Source organism: Sylvia atricapilla, chromosome Z (assembly GCF_009819655.1).
Source record: "Sylvia atricapilla isolate bSylAtr1 chromosome Z, bSylAtr1.pri, whole genome shotgun sequence".
Classification (NCBI taxonomy): domain Eukaryota; kingdom Metazoa; phylum Chordata; class Aves; order Passeriformes; family Sylviidae; genus Sylvia; species Sylvia atricapilla.
Window position 1 is genome coordinate 64,408,220 of NC_089174.1, and position 16,822 is coordinate 64,425,041.

At 37.2% G+C, this 16,822-nt stretch overlaps 1 long non-coding RNA gene across 2 annotated transcripts in view; it reads right to left on the minus strand.

Moving 5' to 3' along the window:
* The window catches only part of LOC136373731 (uncharacterized), a 149,884-nt gene extending 136,968 nt beyond the window's left edge, over nt 1–12,916 (minus strand). The window contains exon 1 of one of the 2 annotated variants that reach the window (XR_010745713.1): nt 12,868–12,916. This is a non-coding gene — a long non-coding RNA (uncharacterized lncRNA). The remainder of the gene's footprint in view (nt 1–12,867) is intronic. The other variant, XR_010745712.1, reaches the window with a different exon arrangement.
* Between the last annotated feature and the right edge of the window lie 3,906 nt (nt 12,917–16,822).

The window sequence follows — 16,822 nt, forward strand, 5'->3', positions numbered from 1 at the left end:
TAAGGGCCAAGTCTTCAGAGAGCTTTGTTAAATCAAATTTAATTAAAATATAGGATATGAAAATCTTGTTTGCATAATAATTAATTTTGATTTTTTTTTTCTTTTAGGACCTTATTTATAATCACTCATTTTTTTTTCCCAAGTTCACCTTTCAAACTATAATGTGAAGTAACTTTTGCAGGGCAATGAAGTCTACCTATGTTGCAGAACTAGATTACATTTACTATGGATTTGCTGCAACTCAGTAGGAATTGTGATGGATATTTTATCATTTCACACTGTGTGGAATGCAGTTAGCTAAGTGATGACAGGCACAAAAATAAGTTTGCCAGAAGAGGGTATCTTGATTCACACAGAAAAAAAAAACACCTGGGATGTTGATCCAAAAGGTAGATTTTTCTTTGAACCAAGACTGAATTATCATTAGAACAATCATTATGGAGATGTATCAGAGATAAACGTGTTTTTTTAACTTTTAAATAATCTCCCAGTGCCTGTTTTACCCTCATCAGGAGAATTCATATACCTGTAATCTAAGGATCATTGGATTGTTGAAGATAAGACAACAATATGTAATAACAATTCTTGTTCTCTGGGGTTGGAAAAGAGATAAAGGATGCTGTAAAAGTAATTAAACACAACACACTCATAATCCAGAATCAATAACATGTGATTTATTTTCTTATCACACATCATAAATTAGTAATAGGTAACACAAGTGTCTGGATCAATCTACTCTCATTTTAATTTTCTAAAAGTTTGGTATCTAATCAAAAACATGTGTCCAGTCACTCCCATTAGTGGCTGGAAGAATACTCAGCTCCTGCTTTTGCACTTACTTTAGCTTTGAACTTAATTTGAAATATGGTTTTAACATCTTTGAGCAGGGTGAAGACCAAGTGATCTCCAGAGATCTCATCCAGCCTCAGCTAGTCTGTGACTCTTGGACAATTGAAAAGCATCTGGAGAACTTTTGAATTTTGGTACTCATGTGTTCTGGGTTGAGCTGCCTCCTATCCCATATATCCATCCCATATCTTGGATATGTTGTTATGTCTCGCAGCTGAATCCCGCCCTCTTGGGCAGGAGCCTGCAGTTCCTGCCTTCTTTTTCCTTTTTGGCTGCTTTTCGGCTCTGGATTTAGCTAGCTCGGCTGCTTTTGCCTTCTTCGCTTCGCTTTACTTCGCTTTGCTCTCCGGCTGCCCCTGCCGCCGTTTTTCTCTTCCCCCCGCTGCTTCTGTTTGGTTTTTTTTTCCCCTCCTTCCTTCCCCCCCACCCCAAGGTTTGAACCGGCTCCGGACCTGACCTGACCTGAGAAGTTGGAGAAGACCCGGGCCAGACAGAGACGCGTCAGCACCCTCCTCATCACAGTAACCCATTTTCCCACTATTCGGTGTTGGGGAGTGTATTTTTGTCAATAAACCGGTTTTTCCACTTTCCTCCGAGGTATTTTCCTTCCCGAACCCAGGGCTGGGGGGGGGGGAAGGGGTGGTGGAGGTTTGGTTTAGGGGACTCCTTTTGGAGGTTCTTCCCTAATTTACTCCAAACCAGGACATCTTGTGAACTGTGGGTCTAAGCTTCTATTACAGTCTCTTAAAATCTGGCTAATACAGTTCATGGAAACTGGAGAGGCACTTGGCCACAGGTACATTCAGATTTGAGGTGACTTGTGCAAGACTTTCATGGAAGTTCTTGCAGTTATCTGTTCAAATCCAGGTGACTGTACTTCTGAGATACATTCATTCCATAATTAACTTTTTAGAGGGTATTGTAGTTTCCATTTTGCCCCATGTTATGCACCCAAAATATAGTCATCAGAATGAAATGTAAACTTTTGAAAACCTCTTAATTTCTCCTCAAAATTCAAGAGAAGGAAGTCTTGTCTTCTTCATTTTAAGAACTCACTGGGCTCATTTATCTTGATTTTTTTGCTCATTTGTTTTTAATCATTAAAGAGAAATCATCCTTGTGATATACATTATAATTATATTATTTTAATGCAAGCAAAAAACAATGAGTTAAAAGTTCTGAATACAACAGTTTAATTTGAGTATTTAAGGAAAATCAGAGATGACCAAAACAACTCCTCTTCACAGCATTTCCATGAGATGCCTTTTTCTTTTCCTTAGGGAAATATTAACCTTGTCACTCTGTCTATTCAAAGGTAGGAGAAAATGTAACACTCCAAGTTGCCATTCACTCCAAGTGTATCCCTCTGACAAGTTTCCTTGCTATTAAATTAATTTTCTTTGGCCACTGTGATTAAGAGTAAGATTCCCTAGAGTAGTGGTTAGAACTCTTACCTGAGTAAGCTCAGTTTTTCTACATTTTTTCATAGGTGTTTAATATATTTTATCCAATTACTGTTTAATTTAAAGTCAAAGGGATTTAGTATTTTGATTTCATTACTAGAGAAACTGTGCTTATGAGAAAAGTCCTTTCTCATTTACTTAAAACTAATAGCACTAGTAATTAAGTGCTAAATTTAGCACTTAAGTGTTAAATCTACCCCTAGAAAAGAAGGTTTGGGACATGATTTAAGCAACTATCACTTTGCTTATGAATATGTCTTAGACTGCTTTGATGTTAAAACAGGATTAGACTTCAATAAATGCAGTGGTAACATGTTTGGTATGAAACACATACCAGTAAAGTCTAGTTCAAATATTTATATGGGACCTTACCTACTCTCTAATAACAAGAAATTATTTCTATTTGAAATTACAATGCAAAGATTTTTTTTTTTTTTTATTAAGAAATGTTACAGAAGCTTCACAAACAAGAATTGTATTACTCTCTTGTTGTTATGCACACTTTCAATTTTACACACAAGAAGGGAAAAGGCAAGCAGGAACATTTTTTAGGTGTGAAGCCTTATAATGGCTGCTAAATTTCCTTTGTTTGCTTCAGCAGTTTTTTATATCTTTCTGTTAACTATATATAACAAATGGCTGATATTTGTGTTTCTGCTAAATAACCTTGGAGATTTTTCATGAGTAAGCCATCATAAGATATGCATGCAGGCACTTCTTTTAGTTCTTTCATTCTCCTGTAATTTTGAGTGTATGTGAGAGAGTGGCATTTTGTATTGACTGAGACAAGTATAACAACCTCCAGTGGCTCAGCTGCCATCACAGTAATTCTACATCTCGTCCAATTTGTGAAGAAATGTAACTCTGTGCTTTTGAAGTTTTGATATAATGGAAACAGAAAGGAAGGACCATCTGAAAGATCTGGTTAAGGCAATACAGTGGTGCATACATTGCACTATAAAAGTTTGCTGCCACAATCCTTCCCATTGTGTGGTGGTGCATGTTTTGATTTTACTTTGCTTGTTCTTGTTATATGAGTTATTTCTAGAAAGTTTAATGTAAAATGGTTTGTTCTTTGTACCCCCCTCCTCTCCCTTTCCCTTTGTTCATCCCAAAGTTGTTTTTCAGATATTCTTTAAATGTCAATCATTAGTCACATAACCCTCTGGTCCTGTCAGTCACTCTGGAGCCTCTCCCTGCGTCCAGAAAATTCCAAGAGAGGCGTCTAGTGATTGGGCAGAACCAAGGGGGTCCCCTCCCATTTGGTTATGATTTGATGTTGCACCTCAAATGTTAAGGTGTATGTCAAGAGTCACTCCTTACTTTTCTGTTATTGGTTTGTCACCGTACCCATCCCTGAGACCCACCCCCCTTTATAAGTTCCTCCCCACACATTCTCAGGGTCTCTTCTGACACAGAGCCCTGGGGTGAGGATCCCCCTGATCCAATAAACTCTGTAGCCCTGTCTCGAGGGGTCCTGCCTTTTATCTCCTGCCTTTGCCACGTCCCTGCTTTTGGTCAGCCAAGAACCACCAGAGTTGCCGTGGTGCCAGGGCTGGCTGAGCTGGGCCACACAGGCACTGGGAAACCATTGCTTGAGGGAATTTGTGGCAAATTCAGGGAAGATAATGTAATGGTAGCTGTGACACAGAGTAATGGTTCAGATCTGAGATAATGATCAGAAAGATGGGGATCTTGTCCATGGATTATAGTGCTCCTGCAAGTTTTCTTCTTTGGCTGACTTTTAATCTTTGAAAACTTTGCGATGCTTCTATAAAATACAAACATACTTCATGAATTTATACTGAGAGGTTCCTACTCCCTTTAAGCATGACATTTTTACAAAATAAAGCAAAACAAAACAAAATAAAATAAAGAAGCAAAAATTTCCAGCCAAAATCTAGCAAGTACCTGTGTTAATCTGAGAAGAATTAAATTACTCCCCAGCAAAACAACTCACCTCACTTTTCTAAACTGCCATCACCCACATAAGCACAGAAAAATCCATGACTCCAATTGTTCTCGGTCTTTCATGGTTTGAAATTTATCTCTTCTCTGAAAGTCACCTGTCTAAAGCATAACTTTTATGTATATTATTCTCGTTTTTATTCAAATACTGCTATGTGGACAGTGTGAAATGTGTTTTTCTTTTTAAAAAATGGCAAAATTAAACACAGAATTATCAAAATAAACTGAGTAAGAGTGATCAATAAAGTAGTCAGAGAAATCATGAAAGATCATATCTACTTTTTCAGGAATTTTTTGTTTTTATTACTGTCATAGCTTAACACAGTTTGGATTTTAGTTAAAAGGAATGTGGAATAGGTCTCTGCCAGGACCTTAGAACTCTTTGGAAAGGACTGGGACCTATCAGGGGCCAGCTCTTTTCTATTTGGCATGTGATTCAACCACTAAGAAAGCTGAAGGCGACTTTTGGTGATACCCATATAAAGCTGAGTGTGCTCAAGCCAAGCTCTCTCTTTCCTTCCTGACAGAGGAGGTAAGGCAGTCCTGGCTCTCTCCCTGGTGGGGCTGGGACTGCCTGGCTGTCCAGGCCCGGCTTTCATGGGAGCCCCGCCTGGCCCGGTGATCGGATGAGATCCCATGCCAGATTATTTTTTAGCAGCTGTAAAACACCCTGCTGCTCCGCTATGGGGGGAAGCTGTCCTGAGGCCTGGCCGTGGGCCTGGGTGCTTTACCCAGCAGGGGAGAGGAGCCTACAGCCTCTGACAGCAACTCTGAGCTGGGCCCTCCCAGATGAGACCGAGGGGTGGGAGCAGGAGGCATCCATCAGCCGGGCTGCTCTGAGATCTGCCAGCCTGAGTTTTCTTCCCCCATCTTTTGAAAATCCTGGTTGCAGCCTGGCAGAGATCATGTGACGCATCTGCAAGAATGTTAACTCTTTCCTGACATAGATTGAAACGTATAAAATTTAGCTCTTGGCAGAGAGAGACAGAAAGAGACAGAGTGAACATGGAGAAGACCCAGCATGGCAGTCAGATGGAGAGAGTGAGTAAAAGACTAATTAGAGGAAGGATGAAGGAGTTGCCTTCTGGCAAGAGCTAGCTTACTGAGCTATGGAAATGAACTCTATACATAGATTAGCCTTCAAATCATGAAAAAATATGCATTTGGGGAGATGATTTGTGGACTTTTGAGAAAAGGTATTTGTGATGGATTGAGAAATATTGCGTCAGAATCGGTGATTATTGTGATCCCATGAGATGCTTAAACAGAGAGAGAGAGAGAGATGAAGCCCTTGTGCTAGTGAAAAAACTGAGAAGACATCTCTGTTCCTTGGGATGAAGAATCCTTTGCCTTTGAAGTTACACATTTTTAAAAGATGACACCCCAGATGCCTGAGTTCTACGACTCTTAAGCAGCTTGGGAAACTGCTGATGGAAGGAGACCATATGGAAGCAGGTTTCTCCAGGTGTCTGTTTCTGTGAGAGTTCAGACCCACAAGAGAACTGTTCTAGGCTGTCAGTGGCGGAAATTCCATGGTAAACTAAGAGACTCCTCTTCTGAAGAATTGGTGAAAGACTTAAATGGTGAAACTGACTGAAAATCACAAGTTTTATCTCTGTTGTTTGTAGAAAAGTGAAAACTTGTGGTGGGAAGAGTAGAGGTTTGAAGGTTTCATTTTTGTTTTTTTTTTCTTATTTCCTTTTTCCTTAGTGTGTGTTAATAAACTATCTGTTTACCTTAAGTTGGGGCCTGTTTGGCCTTTTTCTCCAAATTTTCTCTGAAAATTTGAGAGTGGACACTCAAACCACACTAAATTTGGCAAAACAGAAATTCAGCAAACATGAAACTACTACAATGACATATATTTATTATGGTATTCACTAGACATGCTACCTCACAAGCTCTTACTGAGTTTATGCTTCTCTGTGAGGCTTAAGACAAGTACTAATATTTCAAGGAATTAATGTAGATTGTGATTGGGTTTAACTGCTCAACATTAAAGGTTGCTGTTATCAACAGCTTTCCTCATTGTTTGTGTTCTGACTTACTGGTTTTCCTTAGTGGTGTGATATTTAGATCTGTGTTTTACTGGCACAAAAAGGCAATGCAATGGGCAGATTAACAGAATTTTGACTTTGTAGGCATGTAGGCATGTACTCATATGTGTATGACACCCTAACATGCATATCTATGGATTTACTGCATGTCTGTGCTAACACTGGGTTTATGGCAATGCCAATAGGACCTTTCTCCACATCTCAGCCATATTCCTTAAGAGTAATCCAGGAAGACTGTTTCTAATCATGGAAATAACTAATCATTTTATACTTATTTGCTCTTCAGCTTATACTCCCAGCCCTGGTGTGAGTATACACTCATCAGAAAGTGGACTCTGACTATTCATTTACTCAGGTTAAAAAATTGATTTTCTTTTAAATATCTAGAGTCATCTGACTGACACAAAGACCAGTAAGGAAAACATCCCTGAAGATATAGATGTCTTTAAGGGTTATAATGTGACCTTGAAGTGTGATTAAGATTAGGTATCTCTTTTTTAGGGTTTCTAATAATGATTTGTTGGAATCTAAATGAAGTATATATTTTCACACAACTTTTCTTCTCTATTGAATATGAACATGACATTTATTAGAGCTGGAGATTCAGAGCTTGAACATAGTGCTGACATCATGAGATACAAAACTTATTCCAGCCATCTTATGTGTCAAATAAAAAGCCTTACTGTGAAATTCAAGCTTCTGAAAAGAAGACACAGCATTTAGACATTTCTCTTATTTGGTTTAGGATTAAATTCTGGGATCCTTTGGATACCAGCACACAAAAATGTACTGCAGAATAAGGTAGAATGTGGACAATGGGCATACATGTTAAATTATAGGCACTGTTGGAATGTAAAGTCTGCCTTTACAGGATGTGAAAGGTGGTTTATCTCTGTCTCCACTGAATAACTTAACTATCATGTTTCAGTGTTCCTTTTGCCTCTTTGCTCTATAACTGTACATTCATACTCCACCACCAAAATTCAGATTATTAAGTAATATAGAACAGTGAAAATAGTCATTCTCTACCTTTTGCCTCCAACTGGGATGGGATACATCATGTTGTTTGGCACATGCTAGGTGGAGAAATATTTCTCCATTGCAATGTGGAACATGTCTCCTATGTCTTTGCAAAGTGCTCAAACTACTAAGATGTTAATTTAAAGAAAAAATGACAACCATTAATCTGCTTGAAAAGAGAGGTGGAAACCACAGCAGCACATAGATACTCCTATTATTATAAATGGTTATTAGACCTTTTTAAAGTTGTCTTCTAGAATTAATCCCCTAAGGGACCTGAGCAGAAGAAAGCCTAGTTGCTGCATTGTAATCAATATTAGGTGTGAGTTAGGCTGCTCATCCCTGCCAAGCCTTAATACAGTTATAGGTGCCTGGGGAACTTTAAACTAAAGAAGTCAGATGGCAAAGGATTTTAAGCTCCTTGAACATTAGGGGTCAGCTAAGGATGACAGTTTAGTGCTTACTGTACATTTGTGTAAGTCCTAGATTAGATACTTGAGTCCTTATATCCCATTGGGTCCTAAGACTTTGATGCATTGGTCTAAGCCAAGGCATTTAGCTGACATGCTTAGTCACTTAAGCTCCTGATATAGGGAGAGTAAGGCCACCTGTAACCTGAATCACTTTTTTGAGTTCTCCATCTTTGTCAATTGATTGCAGGAGAAACACAGGGAAAACAAGATTTCCAGATGTGAGTGTTCTTCAGTTATGACTTTAATACTTAAAGTTGGGTTAAACATGCCAATGCATCATCACCTAGCACTGCAAGTCACAGAGGAACTTTGTGATGGGCAGGAATTCACAGGCAGCTCACAATGTCAAAAAATCCAGTGTTATAATCTTCACCTGTGCCCACACACCGACTTTGTCAGTATCTCCCTGCCTCAACTCATGTGCCTCCATGGCTCTGCTGATCCAACAGGAACATTTGGAGTGTTTGTTAGAGCAAAAATGGCACAACTCTTGGATGAAAGTTAGGACAGCACATGAATGAACAGTGACAAAACATATTCCACATGCATGCAAATTTGTTGCTCAGAGTACAGTTTTTATCACTTGATCTGAGTTGTCAGTGCAGCACAAAAAGATTTTCTTTCATTTAAAAGTTACAAAGTGTTGCTCTCTATTTGATCTGAAAGTCAGTAGCTGCTGCCAGACCACTGCATCTGTAGCAGCATCTCAGAATGTTCAGTTTACTGAAATCTAGGCTGGCATTTTGCATTGTTAAGACTACATAAAAAGCTTTAGCAAATTGCCAAGACCCATTTCCCCTATCCTCCCACTTAAATAGTTACCTGGGCTTATTTCACTGCTAATGGGAAACACTTGCTCACAGCATCAAGTGGCAATTCTGGGTACATCAAGCCCCAGGTGAGGAGTAATTATGATTCAGTGTCAAGATTAATGTTGTCAAAATCTTAAAATATGGCTGACATGACAAAGCCCCCCTGCTGTCTGAGGACAGCCCAGACACAAATGCATTAGAACAACTCCAGCTTTTTCCTTAGCACTCTTATTTCTGGGCATATCTCTAGCTGGTTCTCAAATAATTATGAAAAAAGCACCAAAGGGAAGGAAAAAAAAAAAAAAAAAAAAAAAAAAAAAAAAAAAAAAAAAAAAAAAAAAAGTAAGGACAGATGGGATGAAAATATAATAGAATCTCATATTCCATGTACAAACTACTATGTGAGGGCAGAGGGAGAGGAGTGTTGAAAGATTAAGCAAATAACTTTAGTTTAGTTTAAAAGTGCCCATGGTTAGAAATGTTTGTGACTTCAATGGGAAATATATTCCAGAGAGTTCTGCAAGTTCTTTGATGAATGTGTGGAATTGTCTTCTTGTCTCCTCATTACTACTTAAAAAAAAAACCCCAAAAAAACAACAACTAAAAAACAAAAAAAAAACAAAATAAAACAAAAAAACCCTAAAAAAACAAACAAAACAAAAAACCCAAAAAAAAAAACCCTAAAAAGAAACTAAAAAAAAAAAAAAAAAAAAAAAAAAAGGAAAAAAGAAAAAGAAAATCTGACAATTCAAGTGATTGTCTTTAGCTTCTGTTGTTTTCCATTAGCAACGCGAACATACTCTTTCACTTGAACACAAAACGTGGTTTCCAGAGCTACTGTTGAGTTTGCAGCGTGCCAGGACCTGATTCACTTGTTCCAAGAGCAGCTCAGAAAGGTGGTTAGAGACAGTTTTCGGTACTTTATTTGTCCCAATTATCTGTTCCTGCCTATTAGAGTGAATGAAACATCATGGCATTGTTTATCACAGGCTTTATGTTCACTAATAACCCTGTTGTTTATTGCTTGGAACATGCTGCATGCAGTCAATGTGGGTTCCTTCTGCTAATCCGCACAAGCTTTCAGACCCATTTCTCTTTTCTTTCACAATAAAACAGCACAAATCTGAATCTACGTAGCTTTCTACCACAGTTTCTCATTTGAAACTTGCCTGATATCATATGGATGAAGGCTTCTGGCCTTATTTCAGAGCTGTCCTTATTTAGAATCCACACAAATCAAAATCCAGCACCACATCCATCCAGCTATTTTGAAAATGGATGATAATTCAATGAATTATAATTGGCAGTGTCTGAAAAGTTCAACTCTGTTTCACTTATATGAACCATGCCTGTGACTCAGTCTATCTTTGGTCTTTCTGGTTCTTTGTAATTCCATCAAATTCAGGAAAATACATAGGAAATGGGACAAAGTCCAGTGCAGATCCAGCTCAATAGTCCAATGGGAGACTAGGCAGGCTTTCCTCAATGTAGAAGCAGGGCTAAAGCAGTCGAAGTTGCCAGAATGGATGCTCACTAAATTAAGTTCTAGTGTTATGGAGAATTTTACATAATTCCTGATAGCAACAAGCAGAACTAATGCCTGGGAAGGCTGATCTGGAACAGAGACTAGACAGAGCTAGAGAATAAAGCAGGTATTTATTGAAAGGCCTTTAAGGATATTCCTTGGGCAGTACAAGAACATGGCCCAGGGGCTACACCCAAGGTGGACCCAGAATGGTCACCAAAATGGATGACCGGTCATGAGGTCTCACACCTTCATAAGTTTTGGTCCATTATCTTATTTGGTTTAATTGTCCATTACAGCATCAGATTATGAAGTCCATCCTTCTTGTTTTCTCTCTTCAGTTCACCATTGTTTATGCTTTTGGGCCTGAAAACTTGTAACCATTGTCCTTGGCCTCCATCTGGGAAAAGATTTGTTTTGTCTACCTACTCTGAGAAGAGAGCTTACTAACATTTATTAAGAGGCTCAGAACTACACCCCTAGGCAGCAGAATCTGAAAAACATCAAAGCTAGAAGTATCATCAGAAACCATCTTGCTTCTTCCATCCTACAGTATTCAGAGATTTTCATAGATTTCATAGCATGGACATCTGAATATGACAGTTCTGCAAAAGTCGTTGGACATAGTACCATCCTGGCAGTGCAGAAGAAACTTCTGGCGGGTGAGGGCTATGCCACAATGAGCCCATTCACACAAAAGGTAGATCACAATGTGATTGTCCGTCTCTGTTTCACATAATCTGTTAAGCAGTTACTTAATCAAGGGAACAGCTACAGTATATCCTGAGATTCTTTTGGGACTTTACTGAGATGAATGAGGACATTTTCTGCTAAAGTGAAAATTGTGGGGAAAAAATATGTAAAACAATATATAATAAAAAATGGTTTTGTGCCATATGGGGGACATGGTTGTTGTTACTGTTTGTTTTGTTTCATAATGTGGAAACATTTCATTTCCATGGAGTCAAATAATTTTGCTTCAGCTTGATAAATAATTTTATTTCTACTTTCCAGTGTATTTAGTTTTCTCCACTGAGATTACCTTTATATGCATATCCATATGCAATTATATTTACTCACTTAATGTTACAAAATAAAATCTGTATCATGTGGGAGTACCATTAATATTTACAAAAAACAAAAGATCGACGTTTGAAATTCTTATTTATTTGTTTCTCTTTATTAAATATTTTTCCTTTAGAAAATGATAATGTTTCAACATTATTTGAATAAAATTGAAAGGTCAGAATGACTTCCTTAATGAGTCACAATTTTGTCTGAGTAAAAACTTCATCTACATACAATCAATTACAAAGATAATTGCTATATTAAAAAATGGACATTTTACCACAAAAATTATTTAGTATAGGGTTTAAAACTTTCCATAGTTGTGAATATGTTTCCATTAGGTGGCACTATTTGGGGGACATTTTTCTTAGAATTAGACATATATGAGTAACACTTCTGTGTTTATTGACAATGACAAATACTTTCTTTGTGAGTCTGGATGTAAACCTACTAGCAATGTCTACAAAACTTTCAGACTAATACATAACTGGGCTCTAATCCATAGCTAGGAGTCCTACAAAGCATTGCAATGTGAATAATAGAGCAAAGTGACAAATTCCCCCTTCATGCTCTAGAACTGTGGACTGAGCTCTCTCAGCGTGTTTTACAGCTGAATGTCAATCTGGGCAATTACAGTAAAAGATACACCACATACTTCTCTAAGAAGTGACTTGGTTTGCTTGAACCAGTTGACAGCAATCACCATTAGTCTCTGAACAGGAAGAAGTCCAGAGATAAAAGGCAAAGGATGTGCCTGCATTAAAATAAGATGTAGCAAATACATGCTGCCTTTATTTTAATTAGTGGATTTGCAGCAGTACAAGTTTCAGACAAGACTGTGAAAGCAAATCAAGTCCCCTTGGCCTTGATATCAGTATTTAGATTGATAGTTCTTGCTAAAGTCTGTCACAACATCTTCATTGACATTTCTAGCCATCTTAGAAACATTAAAGGTATCAGGAGTTTCTAGTTTCATGTCTGGAATAACCTCGTGAGGTCAGCCTGTCAATAGTAGGTCTAACCCTGATGTTAGATGAGGTTGCAGGGGACTCGTACTTCACAGAGGCATCTCCAGACACAGAAACAAAGCAGAGTAATTATGTATTAAAACTGATATAGTCACTAGCAATTATTTGTTTTGTTGTTATTTTTAATCACACACTTCCCTGTACTCCTTTGGAGATGTGCTTCTGTCCTAGTCTGACATTAGAGACGAGGAGAGAGAGAGAGAGAGAGAAAGAAAATATGCCTGACCAAAGTGGAGGAAATAAACACCATTAAGTGAAATTATTGTATACCTCTGCAGATTTGTTAGCTATTACTCTTGCTTTCCCTACTTACAGAATATTATTTTTTTATCATGTTTTCTAAAAGGATCTTGGTGGTCCTTATGCCATGTTCAGTTCTCTGCTGGAGATGTTCAGCACATTTTCTATTTCTCAAGGCATTAATTTACCTTATATTGAAGAATACTTTAATGAGGATCATGCACATTACACTAGCAGTAAACCTTAGAAATGGTTTCTCATTTTTCCACAGCTATTTTTAATTTTCTTACATGGATGACTTGAACACTTGTACCTTTCTGTAAAAAAAAAAAATATTTTTTATCCATCTGAAAAACCAAATGACTGATGGTGGGGGGGGGGGGGGGGGGGGGGGGGGGGGGGGGGGGGGGGGGAGGGGCGGGGAAACAAATTACCCCTACTCAGTGCCCCTTTTTGTGTGTGTATGTGTCACTATCGGTCACATCCTGACTTTCCTGTTCCTCTGCCTTATCTCTTTCAGTTGCAAGGAACTAAAAAAACCAAATCAAACCAAAAGAACAACCCTCCCTTCTATTCTTAAACTTGAATGTCACCATTCAAGCAAGTGCAGAACTACCATTTTGTTATTGTTCTGACAATAGACGACAATGTCAGGTCAAAGGCAAAATTCAGGAAAAGAGTATATGTTCTTTTTTTATGTTCCCCCCAAATGTTCTTGAATTACGTTTTGTGCTACTTGGTCAATAATGATAGCAAACACAGGTCTTCATCTGAGAAAATACCACAGAATAAGCATTTTCTGCTGGATAAAATTTTGTTGCAGGTTTTTATAGTGACTGTTAGAGACAAAGTTGAGCAGAACATACTGGTTTTGTTTCTGCACTAGAGGTTTGAATTATCCAGCTGCCTCCAACAAGTACTCTGGTCCTGGTATCTCGCACTGTTAAGTCCTGAAGACTTGGAATTTTTTCTTGCCGAGATGCAGAATCATGAGAATGTGGTAGGTGGAGCTGATCCTTTTGAGGCTTCTGTGCTGTTCTTTCGGAGTTTGAGTATGTATGAATTTAGGATTACAGTTCCTCTTTGCTATACTGACCCTTAACACAATTACTTTTCTCTGTGTATTAAACCCCACCTCCAAAATGATAGGGACCATTTCCTATCTCCTTTCTGCTCTTTGGGTCCAGTGCCTTATTCCTTTCCAATGTGAAATGTGTGGTAAAATAAGACCTCCTTAGTGGCACCTAGGAACCCAAATTTTCCCTCTGCTAATGACAGAATTCTTAACAGGCTAGCTGAACCACTTCAGAAGATTTCTGAAGAGAAACACTCTGTGGCAGGGACTCAAAGGAATAATCAGCCTTAGAAAATGTTTTTATTCCTATTAAATATGCCAAGGTAAGTAAACAGATTTGAATGGAGGTGTTTGCAGCAAGTATACTCAGTGCTCTAGGCTGATAGTTTTCATGGCCTAAATTCCACTCTCGGTGCAGCCCAGACAACTTTACAGGCTTTGTATCTTAATTAAATCTTTCTAATAATTCAGAGCATTTTTAACTCCCACTTTACATTTGTTCACTTGCTAACACGTGCTGTATATATGCTTTAGATCCTAGAATCACATTATGGTAAAGAATGGTTTGGAACTTTAAAACTCAATTTAACTACCATTGTAAGTATTTTATTTTTTTATTTCCAAATAAAACATATTGGCTGATACTTTATTGTAAATAACCTAGCTATTCAATTCAGGAGCCTTACTGAAAATAAAATAATCTTGATAACAAAGCTTATTTACAAAGTTAAAATAAAATATTGAGTGGTTTTTACTTTTACTAATGTAACTTCATCTATCTGCATAGTAATTCAACAATGCTAAGTTCTATTGTCCATTTGTAAGTCGATACTGTTACATAGTACAAACAGATGTAAATTAGTTTATAAAAACACCTAGGAACAACTGTAGCAGCAGATTGCTTGTAAGTAATAGGCAAGATTATGAAATTCAGATTACAATAAAATGCGATATCTTCATGTGCTAGCACAAATAAAAATATATGTATCCATGGACAAAGTGCGAAATGGATCAAATTAAGATAATGCCAAAATAAATAGACTCAATATTATGTTAATATTAAAGAACTTTGCGAGTACCGTGATCCTGCCAAAGAATTTTAATGTGTCTTCTATCTCTACTAGTGATGTTACTAGCAAAGAAATAGTTTGAAAGTCTAAGCAGTTTTCTTTAAATACAAAAATATTTGCAGCATATTAAAAAAACAACCAAAAACCAAAAAATCAAAACCTATGCAATGAAAAGATGGAATATCTGTTGTCGCGAGCAGAGCAAAACCTGAATCCACATTTCGCGTGTAAAAAATTTGCAAATATGAGACTATTTTATTTAGTAAAGCCAAGGAATTACATTGTAATAGAAACAACAACATAACCTTAACTATAACAGCACAAATGTCACTTCTTTGATGAGGCAGAATTGTCTGCTGTTTTTCTAATCTCTAGAGACATGATTCTATAACAAAATAAAATAAAATAAATACAGAAAAAGTAAACCTAGAAAATACACAAGAAACAGCCTGATGGAGGTATTCTTTCCCCCTCCCCCTTTCTAAAGGACATTCTGCCAATCCAAATTAGGTTAAATAAGATTTAAAATTTGTTCAGTCTCTATTAACAACCTAGTAAAAGATATTCATGGAGAGAAATGTGATTAACTGGTTGAAAGATATAACAAATTGTGAAAAAAGAATGGATCATCAGACAAGCGCTGGTGTGTTTGACTGAAATCAGTTTGACTGTTGTCCAAGGGAAAATTTTGGAGGAGATCAGGGGACAATTAGACTTTTGTGCTGGTTTTGAAGTATATATAGAGTTGATTTCAAACCGGCTTTTTAATTCAGCCAGAGAGAAGTGTTTATTGCAGCCCCTGTAAAGGGACCAGCCCTGTTGAGTCTATGAGTCTTTTATACATTGTGACTAGCATTACAATGACTGACGCAACACGGTAAGTAAAAAAATAAAGTTCCCCTTCTCCCTCGGTCCCCCACCTCCCTCTCCAGCAGATCAATATGCTTGAAGAAAATGTCACAGACTCCATTGAAGGTAATAGGTTTAGATCACCATTACATTTTCTATTCAATGAACTGAGTCTGGTCCATTTCAGTTGGAAAATTCACCTGTTTGAAAAGATTCATTTTCTTCAATGCAGTAGAATATAACAGAGGAGCAGTGATGTCTGTCGTAGATAGATATAAAAATGTATATGTGTGTATATATATATAACACACACACGCATACATATGTATACATATATATATGGTTCATGTGCATATATATTTGTATATGTATATAAACCATATGTATACACATCTGTAGTTCGTCTGCTCATCTATATATAAAGAATAGCAAAATAGGGAGAGTAAGAAAGAAGGAGTATAAAGGAGGCTTAGACAACTCTAATTAAAATACATTATTGATATACATTACAAATCAAGCTCTTCTTTCTTCATAGTTCTGCCTTCAAGCTGTGACCTTAAAAGGTGGTTTTCCAGGCTCAGAACCAGTGCTCTGAAGCCAAAATATTGAATATTTTACCAAGAATTTAAAGTGAGGGCTAGACCTTTTCTGTCTTTTTCTTTTCTTTTTCTTTTTTTTCTTTTTTCTTTTTTTCTTTTTCTTTTTCTTTTTCTTTTCTTTTCTTTTTCTTTTTCTTTTTTTTTTCTTTTTCTTTTTCTTTTTCTTTCTTTCTTTTTTCTTTTTTTTTCTTTTTTTCTCTTTTTCTTTTTCTTTTTCTTTTTTCTTTTTCTGCTTGTTTCTTGTGTAGGGTAAGACTCTTTGATAGGATTATCCAACCTCTTCTATGTGTGTAATAAAACAAACAGTTTTACAGACCAGCTTTATATAATATATAGGAAAAAAATGTGTCGAAGAAAAAAGACGAGAAACGGATTTGGGTTTATTTTCCAAATTTTGAGACCTTGCTCAATTAGACTCTCTACTTCCTGCATAACACAACTTTTAGCCTTTTGTATATGTTTTCATATTTTCCAAGGAAGCTTGCACTTCTGATGTGAGATACCCATGGCAGAGGATCTAAAGAATTCTTATGAAGCTTTTCCAGTATTTCTCAACTGCTCAAAATCGCAGATGTACTGTTGGAGTATGTATGACTCCTAGACTTTTCAGGGTTTCTCTGCTGGATGAAAGCGTGCCTTCCTATCTAACTTTTTTCCCCTGAGAGGGTATGTGTAACTTGCAATTAAATTATCCAATCACTATTCTCTTTTTGTACTTTCTTTTTA